This window comes from Alosa alosa, chromosome 12 (assembly GCF_017589495.1).
Source record: "Alosa alosa isolate M-15738 ecotype Scorff River chromosome 12, AALO_Geno_1.1, whole genome shotgun sequence".
NCBI lineage: Eukaryota > Metazoa > Chordata > Actinopteri > Clupeiformes > Clupeidae > Alosa > Alosa alosa.
This window is the reverse complement of record NC_063200.1, coordinates 3,380,530-3,400,529: the sequence shown is the minus strand read 5'-3', so window position 1 is coordinate 3,400,529 and position 20,000 is coordinate 3,380,530. Positions and strand designations below refer to the sequence as shown.

The following is a 20,000-nucleotide window of genomic DNA, read 5'->3' as shown; positions in this document are numbered from 1 at the left end:
ACACACAAACACAAACACACACACTCCTACTGAAACAGGCAGAAGTACTTACCCCACCCCCACAAACACACACAGGGGGCGCTTTCAGCTCCCTCAAATCTCTCAAGTCAGTCTGCCGCTCTCTCAAATCTGACTTTAACGGTCAGTCTGCCTCTCCACACTGGCCTGTCTCAGTCCTGCTGCAGTTTTAACCAGGCTATCGGCTTCACAACATACATACATACATACAGTATGGCTATTATACAGAGAGATATCAAAACTATATATTAATACATATTGACCTGTATTTATTCCAGAACCTTAAAAGTGACCATAGTTTATCCCTGCCCTGTTCTCAGAGGGGCAATTGGTGTGTGAACTGGTGTAAGCTGGTTTGCGGTCAGTCGGCCATCTTAAATGAATGTCCTGAGCAGGTAGCAGGCTGGCCGGTACTGACTGAGCACTAAGTCCCAGGTGATGTAGGCCTCCGCCCCCTCCCTACGCCCACAGCAAGCAGCGGGGTGGAGAACTGAGCTATCTCTGACCCAGGTCCCATCTGGACTTGATCCTCCTTTGATCTGTCTCTGATCTAGTTCCGTCCAGACATGGCCTCTCTTGATCCTGCTTTGACCACCCAGGTCTGGCTCAGATCTGCTCCAGAACCAGCTCTGACCTGAAACAGATCTGATCCCAAAGCCACCCCATAGCCTGTTTGTACAGGACAAATGCTCTCACAAAAAAACCAAGCCCATCGTTCCGGAGCTGGGATGTTGATTTGTACACTTTCTAATTAGCTATTGTGAGCATGCTCAAACTGCCCAGCAAACTACCAATTGGATGGGACTTTGACCTGATTCTAAATCTTGTCAGGACCAACTGAATAGACCTTTTTCACAGCAGCCATTTTGGACATGAAATTTATGGCAAGCTCAGCTGTTACTAATGATATTAATTAAGGTTCTAATTCTGCTACACTGAAATTGAGCAGAGACTTGAATAAGACTAGAATAATTATAATTATTAACTCCTGTGCTTGCTCTACTATTTCATGACAAAATGGCTGCTTTAAAAAAGGTGTGTCTGTCGGAGATGAAATGGGGTCAGAATCATACAATGTGTGCCCAGCTACATATGCCGCTGTGTGTGTGTCTGTCTATGGTGAGCACCCGTGGGTGCTAATAGAGGCGCACGCGGCATCATCGCCCTGTTAATGCCAAGCGAAGGGTCCAGTATCTACTCAGACAAGAAGCAGAACACCACCACATTTCCATTAAGACCACTAAACCAGATCATGCCTTGATGGGTTACTGCTAGCAGTGAACCATCGGAATGATGCCATCCTAGTTTATTTCAATGCCATGTTTATAAGTGTGTGTGGAACGATGCCATCCTAGTTTATTTCAATGCCATGTTTATAAGTGTGTGTAGAGGTGTCATGCAATGTTCATGTTGAGATTTGTGGAGAAACTTCTGGTAGCACATATAATGCTGACTGTCTGAGCTTGGGTGGGATGGGCATATCAAACGCAAATAAATGCACGTCATTAACCCAAACATGGTGTCTTTGTGTGTGTTTCAAATGGTTATAGATGCATCTGAACTCATTTCAGCCCCTGTGTTTGTGTGTTGTCTTTCCCCCAGTTTCTTTCTATTGTCCTCTTTTCTCCTCCCAAGGCTGTGCAGAGATACACAGACATAGATAAGGTGGAATTGGTTTCTGTTTTACCTCTCTCTCTCTCTCTCTAACACACACACACCCGCAAACAATCACACACACACACACTCACACACACACATGCTGAAAGAATTACTTCCTATTTTACCACAGGCACAGAGACTCATTTTTTATCTGTATAATGAGGCTTCTTTTTGGGTAGTAGATAGCGAACGTGAAATCAAAAGACACCTGTGAAATCAGCTGAGCTACAGCCACCAGTCCACACGACTCATAATGGAGACACACACACACACACAGACACACACATACATGCACATACATACACATACATGCACACATATACACACACACACACACATACATGCACACACATACACATACAGAGACGCGTGTCTGTGTGTGTGTGCAGGGTGCGGGGGGGATGGTGAGGATTTCCCCCCCTCTGGTTTTCCTATCCCTACCTCTGCTAAATTATTTTTATCCCCGGTGGGGACAACATTTATCCCCCTCTGCCCCTCATATTGATTAGTGCTACTTCATATAAGTAAAGCGCTGCAACGTGAGAACAGTCTAGTAGGCTAGCCTACATAATAATCTGACATCAGAAACGCACCGTCACCGTCAGCACTCATGCTGCTGACAGTGGCTGCGTGATAACTTAATTTGGCCTTTATCGTGCAGGACATTTCAGAATGTCGAGTGTGTAATCCATCATAAATGGCTAGTTTCAATGGAAAAGTTAGCTGGACAAATGAAAGAAAACGAGAAGGATTCAGTGAAGCATGATAATGTTTTCGAACCTTCAAAATTAGAAAACTGATGCAACTGAGATGGAGGACAACTGCACGTAGAGTAGAACGTAGGCCTATTGTCCGAAGGAACTTACATTAAATGAGGAGATATTTGCTGAATGTCACAAAAAGTGTTACAGAAATTGCTTGGCATCGCTTATTCAATGGCTCTCTACCGAAACACCTGTAGTTTGCGGAGGACGAACGAGAAAGCACTCGTTTGATAAATCAGCAGTAGGCTAGGCCTAGTAGACAAATAACTTTTAGAAATAATCTGTACTGCAAAAACGAATGTTGGTGGGTATTTAAACTATCTAGCGGGTGTTTTAACAGCTGCAAGAAATAGAAGCTTCATGGTCTTTATGTTCTGGTTCGTAAATTATTTTCATAAAACTTCAAGTTGACCTATAACTTTACTCTCCAAACTCTTCACTGCACTGTAGGCAATTAACTGACAGTATGATAGGCTATTTATTTTCTGTAGGCTACAATAAACACATTAAACACTACGCAGCGTGTAGCGCAATGTGTAGGCTATTTGGTTACCAACTAACACTGTTAGTCAATTCACTAACTTAAGACTTCAGTGCCATCATATACAATGTTTTTTTACACAACAAATACAGAAAGGATGGAGGCAGCAAAAGTAGAGGAGTCATTTCAGATGGGGCAAGAACAAGGTGAATTTGTATGCTTGTCAAAACGTAGTCCTACCCTGCATTAGAGGAGCTGATCATCATACCAAGCACACTCGCTGTTTAAAGTCATACACCACGGTAAACTAAAACTAAAATGTTACAAAGGTGGCAAAAATAATATAGGCTATTATTAGCCATGACATTACTAGGCTATGAATCGTTCGTTCATTTTTTTTTTTTTTTTTTTTTGGGTGGGGGTTACAAACTTATTCAAAATCATCCCCCTCTGGTTTTTACACAAATCGCACCCTGTGTGTGTGTGTGTCTGTGTCTGCACACGTGTGTGTGTCACCTACCTCTTGTAGAGAGGACAGGATTCTTCCCATCACTGTGTGTATGTGTGTGTCTTTGTGTGTCCTTTAGTGTGTGGGTGGGTGTGTTTGTTGTGTGTGTGTGTGTGTCCATTATTGCAGCTGGGATGGGACCATTGTAGAGCCTGTGTCAGCAGGAAGAAATAGCCCTTTGGCGCAAAGACTTTTTAAGCTGAGCTGTATGTGTGTGTGTGTGTGTGTGTGTGTGATATCTCTCCCTACCCCAGGACTCTCTGTCAGTGAGTTAGTGCATGCATAATAGTATGTGTGTGTGTGTGTGTGTGTGTGTGTGTGTGTATTTGTGTGTGTGTGTGTGTGGGGGTAAAGCACAGCTGGTCTGTGGTCATCTGTCTCAGTGGCCCCGAGGCGGCAGCAGCAGCAGCAGCAGTGATAGCTGACATTCTCCAGAAAATATCAATCTGCCCCATGACTGCAGAATCAGTGTGTCTGCTGCTGCCAGGCAGACAGATGGACAGACGCAGCATCTCTCCCTCCCTCTCTTTCTCTCTCTCTCTCTCTCTTTCTCTCTCTCTATCTGTCTCACACACACACACAAACACACACACACACACACACAGTGCGAGAATTGCTTTAGAGTGAATGAAAGACCCAACATTTCCTGCCCATTCCACAAACAAAATCACTCTAAAGTTGAGCTTATTTGACTTGAATGAAAGACCCAACATTTCCAACAGGATGCTAACTGCCCATTCCACTGACAAAATCAATCTAAAGTTGAGCTTACTTGACTAACAGAAGCGCCAGAAAATGATGGGATGATGTTCAGACGTCTAGGACCTTATTACATCATCATGATGTTCAGATAGGACTTTATTACATCATGATGATGTTCAGACGTCTAGGACTTTATTACATCAAACTTGAAGAAACAAATATAAATAGCTTTCTTGGGTCACTTGAGAACCAGGCCCTCTTTATGAATTATTATTTAGCACACGGAATGTGCTTACATACACACACAAACACACACACACACACACACACACACACTGTGTGTGCTTAGTATAGGGACAAGACACAGTAAAACTAAAGCAACACAAAGAAGGCTGGAGTGACCGTAACAAACCCAGCAAATTGAGCTTCAAATTGATCATAAATCAATTTAAGTTTCTCATTTAAAGTATCCATACAAGGTCCTGGTTGTGGACGTGGGACAACAAATATATGATTTGAAACTGAACAGCTTCCTTTTAAAGTGAAATGCACACGAGTACTGGGAATAATAATGCACAGTGAATCATTTTAGCACGAGTACTGGGAATAATAATGCACAGTGAATCATTTTAGCACGAGTACTGGGAATAATAATGCACAGTGAATCATTTTAGCACGAGTACTGGGAATAATAATGCCAGACACTTCCATATTGCTAGTGTGAATATGAGAGCCCAGGATGTTCCATATTGCTAGTGTGAATATGACATTCCAGCACCAGATGAGGTGGTAAGGGGGTGGTGGCAGTAAGATCTGAGTGAGTGACAAGTCATCGACACACACACACACACACACACACAAACAGGGCTTAATTTGAGCCGGAACACGCCGGAACATGTTCCGGCACCTCCGACGTTGGATCCGGAACCTTTTTTATTGGATCCGTCAACTCTTACGTCAATATAAAATATAAATCGCCAAAACGAAAAATAAATAAATTACTGTTTGTGTAGTTTTCAATGTTGATATCTTTCTTATTAGTCTTTAGAAATAGGTGAAAGACCAAACAGGATACAACAAGCTAATCGTGGATTTGAAAGTGCTTTATCCAATATTGGCCACAGGAGGGTGACGCGCTGTTCGGGGAGAGAGAAGTTGAGACGCTCTGCCAGCAGTTTTGCATTCATAGCCCGCGGAATGTCATCAGGGCTTTCAGGGAATACCACCTCTACCATCTCCTCCCCATTTGCCTTGTCGGCCCGCCGCTTGCCCGGTTCAACCCCTTTGGTTGGTTGAGCTCTGTGTTGGTAGTAGCCTGCTCATACCTAAACACATTTGATGGTTGAGCTCTGTGTTGGTAGTAGCCTGTTCTAAAACCCCCCTTGATTTGGTTGGTTGAGCTCTCTGTGAGGTCTGTGTTGGTAGTAGCCTGCTCATACCTAAACACATTTGATGGTTGAGCTCTGTGTTGGTAGTAGCCTGCTCATACCTAAACACGGCCCTTGATGGTTGAGCTCTGTGTTGGTAGTAACCTGCTCATACCTAAACACATTTGATGGTTGAGGTGTGTGTTGGTAGTAACCTGCTCATACCTAAACACATTTGATGGTTGAGCTCTGTGTTGGGTAGCCTGTAAGCCATTTGATGGTTGAGGCTCATGCTCATACCTAAACACATTTGATTTGATGGTTGAGCTCTGTGTTGGTAGTAGCCTGCTCATACCTAAAGCTCTGTGTTGGTAGTAGCCTGACCCCTTGATGGTTGAGCTCTGGTTTGTAACCTGCTCTCTGTGTTGGTAGTAACCTGCTCATACCTAAACACGGCCACCATAAAGCCTATGTCTTCCTCCCTCCCTTCAGTTCGTCTCAAGGAACTAAGTATGCATGTGCAAAGTCTGAACTTCACCACACACACACACACACAGGATTGGTTAGGATGAATCTATGTTGTATTGTCCATCCCACAAACTCACACACACACACACACACATAGTTCGAATTACAGGGGATACTGGGGGGTACTATACCCCCCAATGAAGACCCAGTACCCCCCAAAGAGACAGAAATATCAGTTTTGGGGGGGTCAGATAATGTTTCTGATATTGTGAAAAAATATCATTACAGTTACAATACAAGTAAACTCCTGTTTTCACTGTAGGAACATTTAAATGTAAAGCGATTTCAGAAACCCCTATTGTGGACCGTACCATTTTTAACCACCGTGGCGTTAGAAGCAACTGAGTAAGTGTCAACATTGAATGACAAAACGCTAGGTAAATTCCTCCAGTAGGCTAAATTCGGTTTGCTGCTGACGTGCATGGGTAAATGTAAGTTGCTAACTGACTTCTAGCTTGTTGAAAATGTGTTATTTTACAACCTTCTTTTATAAACGTGTTTGTTCTTTCATAGCTCATGTCCCCTCTTCATACATTGAATTACTGGCTACTTACCTGCTACTTACTTACCCACTGAGGCTAGTAAAGTGGACCTTGGTTAGTTACCAAGGTTAGTTAGCAAGGTAATTCTCTATTTAAATAAACCGTTTTTATATTACCGGTAGGCCTATGCACAAGAGGGTCTGATGTAGCTAAGCCTTCATAATATCAGTGAAACCTGTGGAAACATAAAAAGACCCAAGTAGCCTAAGCTAAATATGTGCTAGTATTTGAATTTGTTTTTAATTGGTTGGTATTGTTTTTACATTCTATTATTTCCTATTTTTAGTTTGATAAATGTAGTTTCATCTGAGAACCCTGATACTATCTTAATGAAACTATTTTCTATCTACAAACAATTACATTAAAAGCGTAAGTGCATTTAGGTTTTATACACTGTTCATGTGTTAAGGAAAGGGGTACCCAACAGACAGGAGAGGCACAGGATAAAAGCCGTGAGCAGGCCGCAGGGAGACGACACGATGAGGGCAGAGGGCAGAGTTGATCAGAAGAAGTGAAGGAGCAGTACCCCCCAATTATGGTGGGGTAATTTGCACTCTGCACACACACACACACACACACACACACACACAAACACTCACACACACACACATACACACACACACAGGATTGGTTAGGATGAATCTATGCTGTATTGTCCATCCCACACAAACACACACACATGCACGCACACACACACACACACACACACACACACAGGATTGGTTATGCTGTATTGTCCATCCCACACAAACAAAGCCCTGACACGGTCCACCCACATACGTTTGTACTGAGTTCATCTGAACTGAACAGCAGCCACAACAAATACCTGAATGCTACAGTAGGTAATCACCTGAAACATAACAATGGAGTGATCAAACACACACTCACACACACACACACACACAGACACAAACAACCTCTTTAAAGTGCTGCAGAAGGGAGGTGATGGAGAGGTCAAGGGTCGAGCAGAGCAGAGGCAGTTCCCCTGGCCCAGCACTGGTCAGACATCTTTGTCTATGTTTACAAGTGCACACATTACTCTCAAAGCCCTCACAAACACATTATGCAACAGCTCTTACCTCCTGTAGATTTGGCAAACGCAACCCACACTACACAGCAACAGTTACCATCACACACACACACACACACAAACAGACCCAGACACCAACCCACAAAGAAGCTCATGTACAACTACCTGAAACTCATTTCATTTTCACACTTAGAAAATAAACAGCAACAAGCCCTCACCCACTCACTATAGTCTCTGATCTGCAAGAGTATATGCACCTCTGACAGGCGCACACACACACACACACACACACACAAACAAAGAAACACTCAGATACACACACATGTAAAGAGTGGGAGTGTGACTTCTATGGAGTCAAAATAGGGTCTTTAATATTGAGAGCTTGTGTAAAGATGTTCACATGTGTAATAAAGTTTTGCAGCTGTGCAAAAGAAGTTCTGTATGTGCAAAGACATTTCGTACCTGTAGAATTTATTTATCAATATTTTGTACATGTGTGAAAGAAATGTGTATTTGTAGAAATGTTTTGTACATATGGGGGGGGGATGCGGATCTGTAAAAATATTTTGTACACGTGTGTAAAAAATGTGTACCTGCACAAAGACTTTTTGACCCTAATTTTACAATCAACACATCGCTTACTGCCAACCAATCAGCGTTCCCCACCGACCAGATTTTGGTGCTAAACCACAGATCTGGTTATTAAAACTGGAGGTAACAGCAAGGGCAGATGGGTCGTAACATTACTGTAAATGAGCACCCATAAGTATTTCTGGACTAAAATATTGCAAAGTGATTTGGTTACTTTATTTGTCATGCTTTTATCAGTTGTAACATAGTCAAAACGTTAAGCATATCATATCAGAACATAAAAATTATAACTAGCTGCCATAGCTATCCTAGCTGGCGGCTTATCAGTAGCTCATAGTGCTAGGGCTAATGTAAGTTGTCACGGGTTTGTACGTTGCTTGCTTGCTTGCGAATAAGTAGGCTTAATTCTTACATGTCTTAAGAAAAACAAAAAAAATTGAAAGAAATAGGAAATAAAGAAGGCATTAAGCGGCTTGAACGGGTTTATCCATTTACATTCAGATTTTGCCATAGACTTTGCCTAAAAGCTTGCTTGCTTGGTAGTCTCACTTTCGGAAATGGAATGTCCTGTTCAGTCTATGGTTGCTATAGCAACCGTGCTGTGCTTCATAAACCCTTTTATGAGATAACCGTCTTAATTGAAATACTCCCGAAACACAAAGAAAACAAAACAAAATGTACCTATGTAGCAAAAAAATGGGATTTTGTTGTATTCCAAACAATAAACCAACAGTCTTGGAAGGGCATTACTACGGTTAAATCTCACTATAATCTCCTAGCCGTGGATGTCCCATTACAACGGGCAAATCACAGTACTGAAACAGCTCTCATTAAAGTTTCCAATGACATACGCCTCAACACAGATTCAGGTAAAACATCAGTCCTAGTGCTACTGGACCTTAGTGCAGCATTTGACACTGTTGATCACAATATTCTACTACACAGACTAGAACACTGGGTTGGATTTACAGGCATAGTTATCAGCTGGCTAAAATCATATCTACAAGATAGGAGCTTCTTTGTTGCCATCGGAAACTGTACCTCAACACCAACGTCCTTGACCTGTGGTGTTCCCCAGGGGTCGATCTTGGGGCCACTATTATTCAACCTCTATATGCTCCCACTTGGACAAATCATTCAAAATAATTTGATTTCATATCATAGCTATGCAGATGACACACAAATTTACTTAGCTCTATCACCAAACGACTATGGTCCTCTTGAATCTATGTGTCAGTGTATAGAACAAATCAACACCCTGGATGTCTCAAAATTTTCTTCAGCTGAACAAAGAAAAAACTGAAGTAATTATATTTGGTAAAATGAGGAAAGACTTAGGGTTGCCACTCTCCTTGACACAAAAGGGTTGAAGGCAAAGGATACTGTTAAAAATCTTGGTGTATTAATTGACAGTGATCTAAATTTCAACAGCCACATGAAAGCGATAGCTAAATCAGCTTTTTACCACCTCAAAAATATTGCCAAACTCAGAGGGCTGATGTCAAAACATGACTTAGAAAAACTCATTCATGCATTTATCTCCAGCAGGGTTGATTACTGCAATGGACTGTTCACAGGCCTTCCTAAAAGACTATTAAACAGCTTCAGGTGATACAAAATGCAGCAGCTAGGACTCTAACAAAAACTAAAAAAGAACTGACCACATTACTCCAATTCTTAAGTCCTTGCACTGGCTTCCAGTAAGTCACAGAATTGACTTTAAAGCACTATTGCTTGTTTATAAATCAGTAAATGGAGCAGGACCTAAATACTTGTCAGACATGCTTCAGCAGTACACACCTTCTCGCCCCTCTCAGGTCCCAGGTGAAAAACCTGCTAGTAAACCCTAGTTAGAACTAGTGTTAATTTCGTCCAGACTAGACGAGAGAGGAAATATGTTAGATCAACAACCTTTTTTTTTCATGACTAAAGGCAGGGCGATGTGACGCGGCAGTAATGTCCTGAAACACTGACTAAGGCTATCTTAAGATGCATTATTGTTGTGAAAAAGACGAGACTAAAATGTTTTGCATGAAATAAAAAACTAAGATAAAATCTATCTTCATTTTCGGTCTACAAAATGAGAAGACAAAATATCTAGCTGTTACTTTTCAAAATATTCGAATGAGTTCATACGCTAGCAGCTTTCCTGTAGGCTAGTCTACGTGCTGTTGCTGCAACCCTGTGGCTGCAACACGAAACTACATGGAACAAGAACACTGGAGATTTATGCCAGAGTTAGCAAGCTAACTACCTAAGCTTTATGCCACAATGCTACATACCCAGAAGTTGAAGCTTCTCTCATACAAATCAACATCCCCAGAATGTCCAAACGAAAATGTTCATCATGTAATGTCAACTATTTAACTAGTTAGACTGATGATGCAAAAGTTTGCTAAGCAAGTAAGCTAATATGGAAAGTTTCGCTAGCAAGTTAGCTATGGCTAAGATGGAGAGTCTGTTTGGGGAATGTGTTGTGTTTGGGCTTATATAAGCCATCTAGCGAGAGGAGTAAAACATTAATACTTTTGGCCTATGACAGTGTTTCTCAAACTTTTTTCAGTTTCAGGACAACTTAACTAACCCTAGCTAAAAAAAAAGAAGATTAGACCTACTTCAACAGTAGCCTATAATTAGTCTACACAATAGGCCTACTCACTGAACCATTTTTGCTTATTGTCTTTGCACTTTGCTTATTGTGTGGATTCATACTGTATGATTTAAACTGACATATCTTACATAGACAGTGTTGCAGAACTGTTTTTACAAGTTGGTTCAATATTGCAAAACAACTCATATAGGCTATATTATATTTTACCACATCTGCTCGTGGACTACTTGCGATAACTACTTGCGGACCACCAGTGATCCCAGGACCACACTTTGAGAAACACTGGTCTACGAATATGACAGTGGTCCAGTCAAATCTTTTACTGTCTATGGTCAAATCCCAGCCGAGCTATAACTGTAGCTCGACTTACCTGTGCATGTAAACATACTGACTGACAAAAAAAAATCAGAATGAGTAATTATAACAGACGAAGTAGCCCTGTGGACACACAATATTATTGGAAAATTGAGGTGTGTGAAACACTATTTGACTCAAATGGTAATCAGAAATAATTTGTTATAAAAAACAGACTAAAATGTGTTGACTAAAACTGATTACGACTAAGATACCTTTAGTTTTTTTTTTTGACTAAAACTAGACTAAAATGATGAGACTTTTATTCGACTAAAAACTTGACTAACAAAAAGGATATTTGAATGACTAAATATGACAAAGACTAAAAAGGACATTTCGTCACAAGACTAAGACTAAGACTAAATTAAAAATAGGTGACAAAATTAACACTAGTTAGAACTAAACATGATGAAGCAGCTTTTAGCTGCTATGCTCTCAGTTATTGGAACCAACTTCAGGATGACATTAAAAGGGCCCCAACTGTAGCCAGTTTTAAATCTAGACTTAAGACCAAACTGTTCTCAGATGCTTTCTGCTAACTGTGCCGAGTTACAAATTCTGAATCTGCCTTGATAATTATTCTACTTTGTCTTTTATTACTTTTTTTTACTACTTTTGCCTTTGTTTTTGCTTACTAATTATTCTTTATTTTTGCACATTCAGAACTCATTTTGCACAGCTGCAAAACTTTATTACACATGTGAACATCTTTACACAACCTCTCAATATTAATGACCCTATTTTGACTCCATAGACTTCTGCCAATGCAGAAATGTGTGTGTGAGTGTCTGTGTGTGTGTCTGTGTGTGTGTGTGCTTGTGTGTATGTGTTTGTCTGTGTGTGTGTGTGTCTGTATGTGTGTGTGTCTGTGTGTGTGTGTGTATGTGTGCTCTGCTAGAGTGCTGGCAGCAGTTGCAGCAGCCATGCTGAAGCAGAGGCGGGCGAGAGGCTCTAATGAGACTCCAAGGTGACATTACGGAGGAGGGAAGGGCAGACTGTCTGCAGGGGGACACACCACACTCACACACACACACACACACACACACTGAGCCATACACACACACACACACTGAGTCGTGCACACACACACACACAAACTGAGTGGTACACACACATGCACACGCACATACACACGCACACACGCAGTCACTCACACACACTCACACACACACACACACACACACACACACACACACCATTAAAATATTTTAATGATATTCGGGTCATTTGCGGGCGGGTAAGTTAAAATTAATTAAATATATATATATTTTAAAATATGTAAAGTATTGCGAGAAGGCTTGCATCAATATTTAACTCATAATTGCTTTTCAAAGATATCATTGGTTGAAGCATAGGCTATAGTAGACCTACTTGCCACATGGGTGGAGAGGTAGAGATGGAGACGGTAAAGAAGCTGAAGACGCGAGAAGTTAAAATAATAAAGACACCCCTCCAGGAAAAGCCATATATGGGAAATATTTGGAAAGGTTCTTAAAGAAAATGACAGTAATGCAAGTTATGTTTTATGTAGCCTTCTTCTTGTGAAGCCATTTAAAAGTATGACAGCCACAAAACAGGCACAACCAACATACAGTAACTCGTCACAAACGCGGCACCGGTAGACTAAGCCCTCCCAGCCAAACCGAGTAAGTGCAAGCAGTAGATAGCTTTATATACCTGGATCAGCTTTTTTAGACTAGGTACAAGACCTATTGACAAGTCGCTCAGTAAAATAATGCTGATACTTTGTCACCTGCCCATGTTAAACTTTTAGCCTACAGCCGTAAGCAGATAGCTTGACGAGACTCACATTGCTGCTGCTAGTGAGCAGGCGCCTGCAGGAATAATTTTTATGGTACACAGGTTACACAGCCATATCTACCAGTATGTATAGGCCATATAGGTTTGCGCATGCATAAAAGTTACTTTGGTTCGTTATGTCTGTGACTTTAAACAGTGTATGTGCTTCAGTAAAGCTTTGTGCTTCATTCAGCATTATAAACCAGTTCTTATCTAACGATTTGACCATTCAGCATTATAAACCAGTTCTTATCTAACGATTTGACCATTCAGCATTATAAACCAGTTCTTATCTAACGTTTTGACCAGCGATGTCTCTCTCTTGCCTCCCTTGCTGCCTTCACCATTTCTATTTTCTAAAGAAAAATGGATGTCCATGACCATGGCCTTGAAATCTTGTCTTAGTGTTTATCCTTTGCTGGTTGCGTGCGTGCTTGCGCTCTTATTCTCATTCTCTCTCCTGCGCAAACATTAGGCTATGTCCTGCATATGTGTAGTTCTACTGCATAACGTTTCGCAAATAAATTAGTTTGTTTTACAGAAATGGCCTACTGTCTCACTGCATGGTAACAAAAAGCACACATTTTGTAAATAAGCGGGGTCGGGTATAATTTTGTCCTAATTAATATTCGCGGTCCGAGTTGCGGTCCGGTTTATTAAAATATCGTGCGACCGCGGGCCGCTTGTGACCAAACCCACGCAACACTGACACATACACAGAGAGAGAGAGAATGCACTGACCCCTGTTTACACTGACCTGACCTGCTGGAGGTCCTCGTGGAGCTGAGGACCGAATCACTGATTAAAGCTTTAACTGAGTGAAGTCAACGATGACGTCCGACGTGTGTGTCAATGAAACTGAGCATCATTGTGTGACCTACAGCTAAGAATTATCAAAGCACGCAGGAAACGAGTTGAGACAATGATGACAGTTTGGTAGGGCACTCAACATAGGCTTCAAGTTTACAAAGAGCCTCCACAAAGATCAACCAGGACGGGGTCCCCTTACAATAAATAGTGGCACACAGGACACAAAAGAAAACAAAAGAAAGGGAAATGTATGATTTACAGCACAGCAAAATGGCCTGGACCAAGGTAAGGTGCACTACAAGCTGAGCAAACAAGGGTGACCACAGCAAACACTTAGGAGTGAGGAGCCCTGCTTAAGATTATTACCTTCTGGGGATTAATGTAGTACTTAAAGCTTAGGTCTGAGGGTATCACAGATACTTTAAGAGTCTGCTAAATGTTCACAATGTAAGTGTACTAAGCACAGAGTTATAGCAAATCTAATTCAACCTACAAAACGAGTCATAGAACCCTATGGCTCAGGAGTACCAGTTTCCAGTATGGATGCGCTGGAAGTCAATGGGTAAACCCGGTAGTAAATCTATGAACTAATACCGCCGGGAGCATATAGACCCTATGCCCCCGGAGTAACAGTCTCCCGTATGGAAATACCGTGTGAATGCACTAAGCAGCCGTCAGTAACTCTATGAACTAATACAGCCGGAAGCATAGCCACTATGCCCTGGAGTAACAGTCTCCCGTATGGATGTATCGTGTGTACGTGTTAAGTCAAGAAATAGCCGTCAGTAACTCTATGAACTTATACCGCCGGAAGCATAGACCCCTATGCCTCCAGAGTAACAGTCTCCCGTATGGAAATACTTATGGTAGTATGGTACTTATCTATGATTTTAAGGTTTAGTTTCAACGTAGGCTACAGCGTGATCCCTTGCAACGGGCCAAACACAGGCCTTCAAACACCAGTATGGACAAAATCAGTGTGGCACTCAGTAAAAGAAACAAACAGAACGAAAATAAACCAAGACAAAACAGTGGCTATTATCAATACCAACACAGTCGTTCCTGCTTTGTCATGGCAATGCTGTTGACATAAATTCCCGAACCCCTGCGTAAAGCAGTCCAACCTCCGTGTGGATGCAGCTCACACTAATAATGGACACAGCAAGGGTACGGAACTTCCAGTGTTTGTTTGGCGTATCCCTTGTCCATCAAAGTTACTATGCGCCCAGTCTGTATGAAAGCTCTAAACCCCCATAGTAGTCTTCCTAAACGAGATGCTTTGCTTCGTTGCTGAACTGAGGACAAGTATTCTACCAGCGACGACTCGGCAAAAGCACAGGTGTTGCCTTTTGTTAGTGAACGACAAACGAGATCAAACGATACTTTGCCACGGACACGAGACTTTATTCGTCCCGTCAATCACTCTGTCAAAGTAAAAGCCCCCCTCCCCAAATCAACAAACAGCTCCTGCTACAGGCTACAATTGTAACACTGACCATCCATCTTCGTCTATTTTACAGTCACATGATTTCACATTAATGTAGCCTCAAATGGGTCACTCACTGTAAGATAAGGGATGTATTGCTTCAAAACCTACCTGTTTCCTACTAGTTGCTACAGCAGCTCCTACAGGTCGAAGAGTGAACTACAACAAAGAGAGAGACAGCATGTGTTCACCCCCTGCTTGTCCCAGCAGGTGTGGAACTCTTAGTACCGGAAGCGCTAGAGTTCTGGGTCACCCTGTCTCATAACAGCTGAAATGTTTCCAAGCCCCCCCCCCCACACACACACACACACACACACACACACACACACACACACACTGAGGCAAGACAGACGCCTCCAGGAGGAACAGATAGGACCTGGAACACACACAACCAGGAAACACAGGATCGTTTCACCATTGCCGTGTCCCGCTTTCGAGAGGAGCTGAGATCCCTCGGGCCACACACACACACACACACACACACACACACACACAGCTGAGATCCCTCGGGACACACACACACACACACACACACACACACACACAGCTGAGATCCCTCGGGTCACACTGCCGCTCCGCACACACACACACACACACACACACACACACACACACACACACAGCTGAGATCCCTCGGGCCACATGGCCGCTCCACACACACACACACACACACACACACACACACACACACACACACACACACACACACACACAGCTGAGATCCCTCGGGTCACACTGCCGCCTCCACTTAATGGCCACTGTTGCCCTCCTATCAACCAATTACATCTCAGCAACAGTTACCTTATAGAGTTAGCCAGAGGATAGAGGAGGAGGAGGAGGAGGAAGAAGAGGGGGAGGAGGAGAAGGAGGAAGATGATGAGGAAGAGGAGGAGGAGGAGTAGTAGGATGGGGAGGAAGGGGAGGAGGAGGAGGGGGAGGAAGAGGAGGAGGGGCAGGGCCGGGATAATAAAATAGAGATTCTGTAGAATGCTGGAGGGAGCCAGACAGCAGGTTCGGACACAGCTGGGTATGATTGAGAGGTGTGTGTGTGTGTGTGTGTTTGTGTGTGTGTGTGTGTGTGGGGAGGGGGGACACAGCTGGGTATGATTGAGAGGTGTGTGTGTGTGTGTGTGTGTGTGTGGGGGGGGGGGACACAGCTGGGTATGATGGAGAGGTGTGTGTGTATGATGGAGGTGTGTGTGTGTATGGGGGGCAGCTGGGTATGATGGAGAGGTGTGTGTGTGTGGGGGGGGGGGGGCAGCTGGGTATGATGGAGGTGTGTGTGTGTGGGGGGTACGGCAGAGGGAAGGGCTTTTTGGATTATGCAATAGTACTTCAGGGAAACTAGATTCAGTAGATAAAGAAGAATGTGCTGTAATGTCAGCTTCTTAAGAAGGCACCCGAGAGAGAGAGGTAGAGCTTATATAGTAACTTAACAAGAGCCTTTGAAGGTTATGAGAGTTGCTTGCTACACACACAAACACACACACACACACACACACACACAAGAGAGAGGTAGAGCTTATATAGTAACTTAACAAGAGCCTCTGAGGATGAGAGTTGCTTGACAGCTGTGAGAAATCACTCAGACTCAGAGAGAAGCCAGGTCACTCGGTCATCTCTCAACCCAATGAGGCAGAACAACAGGTCACTCGGTCATCTCTCAACCCAGGCTGGACGGACATAACCAAACTCAGAGGAGGAACAGAAGAAGAGACAGAGATTGAGCTGGAACTTCAACAAAAGACACAGAGCTCAACATCTCACAAGACTGACCCCAGGCGACCATGTCTGGGTACAGGACCCAAAGGAGAAGGGGGGCGATAAGACAGGCGTAAACACCAAGGTCATACGTCATCGACACTCCCAGAGGAGTCCTGTGCTGCAACCGAAACCACCTCGCCACTACGCCAGTGGCACCAGCAGCGCTGACCATCCCACCAGACCATCTATACCATCTTACCAGACCATCTTACCAGAGCCAGAGCAACTTACTGGTCAGCCAGTGAGTCCAGATCATGCAGAGCAGGGTCCAGTTCAGCCACATAGTCCTGAGCCTCCGGCACGCTACCCCGCAAGAGAGAGACGAACTCCAGGGTACCTGAAGGACTTTGTGGCTAAATATCAGGTGCCCCTGGTGACACAGAGTGATTTTTATGGGGCAGAATAAACTCCCCACACTCAGTAGAAGGATTGGGCAGTCCACCCTACCTTCTTAGTTCAGAATTTCCAGTTAATGTTCATATGCTTATTGTTCATAAGATTCCGTTTGATTAATAGTTCAACAGGAATATTTGGGAAAAAGACAATAGTTTATGTTGTCGTATGCATAGTGCAACAGTTGGAACTTGGAACAGTAAACCTTTGATATAGTCTGTTACAGTACAGAGGTGTTAGTTTAGTATGGAGTTCTACATCAGTACAACTTATCTTTTGATATAGTCTGTTACAGTACAGAGGTGTTAGTTTAATATTGAGTTCTACATCAGTACAACTCATCTTTTGATATAGTCTGTTACAGTACAGAGGTGTTAGTTTAATATGGAGTTCTACATCAGTACAACTTATCTTTTGGTATAGTCTGTTACAGTACAGAGGTGTTAGTTTAATATGGAGTTCTACATCAGTACAACTTATCTTTTGATATAGTCTGTTACAGTACAGAGGTGTTAGTTTAATATTGAGTTCTACATCAGTACAACTCATCTTTTGATATAGTCTGTTACAGTACAGAGGTGTTAGTTTAATATTGAGTTCAACATCAGTACAACTCATCTTAGAAAGGGGGATGTACTGTAGTGTTGTAAGGGATTTTATAGGACACAGGATGTGACGTTGCCCCCTAGTGGTGAGGCTTGGGGGGTTGTAAACCAGGCGCTGCAATAAAGCCATGCTTCGGGAGTACACGTTGTGCTTATTTATAAGTTGGCACCACCTAACTCTACAGATGCTCTTCAGAGCCTCGTGGCATTTCAGCTGAGGGTCAGAGCCACAGTAAGATGTCCAGTCTTTGAGACAGCACAGATACCCCCACACACACACACACACACACACCTCCCCCTGAGTCCAGACCTGCCACATCAGGTGTCTCTGAGCAGCCTTTGAGGAGAGTCTGTCAGCGGCCTCGCTGAAAACAGCAGGCCAAGACAAGGAGTTAAAAATACCTCCAGCCAGAAAGGTCACAGATCCAGAAAGACACTCAAAATGCCAGACGACAAGGAGCTGCAAGAGAAACACACATACACCCACACGTGTGTGTGTGTGTAAGGGAAAGAATTACTAATCCATTATTATTCAGCAAATGCATTTTTAAATCAAATGAAATCGACCTCTGCTTGGTTGAATGCAGATTTATCACTACAAATATCTGGTGAGTCCTGGAGATGTGACTCCGACCATCTTGTGGCTCGGCACAGTACAGCATTTTCTACGATGAGGAGAATCACACTAAGACACACTGCATCAGACCTCAGCATCACACTCACACACACTGCATCAGACCTCAGAATCACACTCACACACACTGCATCAGACCTCAGAATCACACTCACACACACTACTGTACATCAGACCTCAGAATCACACTCACACACACTGCATCAGACCTCAGAATCACACTCACACACACTGCATCAGACCTCAGAATCACACTCACACACACTGCCATCAGACCTCAGCATCACACTCACACTCACTGCATCAGACCTCAGAATCAATCACACCATCACCTCACACACTGCATCAGACCTCAGAATCACACTCACACACACACAGACTCCACACACATCAGACCTCAGAATCACATTCACACACTGCATCAGACCTCAGAATCACACTCACACACAATGCATCAGACCTCAGAATCACACTCACACACACTGCATCAGACCTCAGAATCACACTCACACACACTGCCATCAGACCTCAGCAATCACACTCACTGCACAGACCTCAGAATCACACTAACACACACTACTGTACATCAGACCTCAGAATCACATTCACACACTGCATCAGACCTCAGAATCACACTCACACACACTGCATCAGACCTCAGAATCACACTCACACTCACTGCATCAGACCTCAGAATCACACTAACACACACTGCATCAGACCTCAGAATCACACTCACACACACTGCCATCAGACCTCAGCATCACACTCACACTCACTGCATCAGACCTCAGAATCACACTCACACACACTGCCATCAGACCTCAGCATCACACTCACACTCACTGCATCAGACCTCAGAATCACATTCACACACACTACTGTACATCAGACCTCAGAATCACATTCACACACTGCATCAGACCTCAGAATCACACTCACACACAATGCATTAGACCTCAGAATGGTCTGATTTGTGCAAAATATAAACTCTGTTTTTTCATGACCAGCAAAACCTGAATATTTTTGACCTTCAATATCATACACCCTGTAAAAAGTAAAAGAACAAACCAAACCAAGTAAATTAAAAAACGAAAGAAAAAAGTAAAACAACAGCAGCTTACTCACTAGGGGCTCAAGGCTAGAAATCCCTAACCCTTACTTAATAGGGTGCTCAAGGCTAGAAATCCCTAACCCTTACTCACTAGGGGCTCAAGGCTAGAAATCCGTATCCCTTACTCACTAGGGGCTCAAGGCTAGAAATCCCTATCCCTTACTCACTAGGGGCTCAAGGCCAGAAATCCCTAACCCTTACTCACTAGGGGCTCAAGGCTAGAAATCCCTAACCCTTAG

General features: G+C 43.1%; 1 protein-coding gene across 1 annotated transcript in view; it reads left to right on the top strand.

Moving 5' to 3' along the window:
- phf24 (PHD finger protein 24) overlaps positions 1 to 1,533 on the top strand; it is a 55,727-nt gene extending 54,194 nt beyond the window's left edge. The window contains 1 exon segment of the mRNA XM_048259752.1: positions 1 to 1,533. This exon segment is cut by the window's left edge and continues 1,539 nt beyond it. The gene's annotated coding sequence lies outside the window, so the exon portion shown is untranslated.
- Positions 1,534 to 20,000: the final 18,467 nt, after the last annotated feature.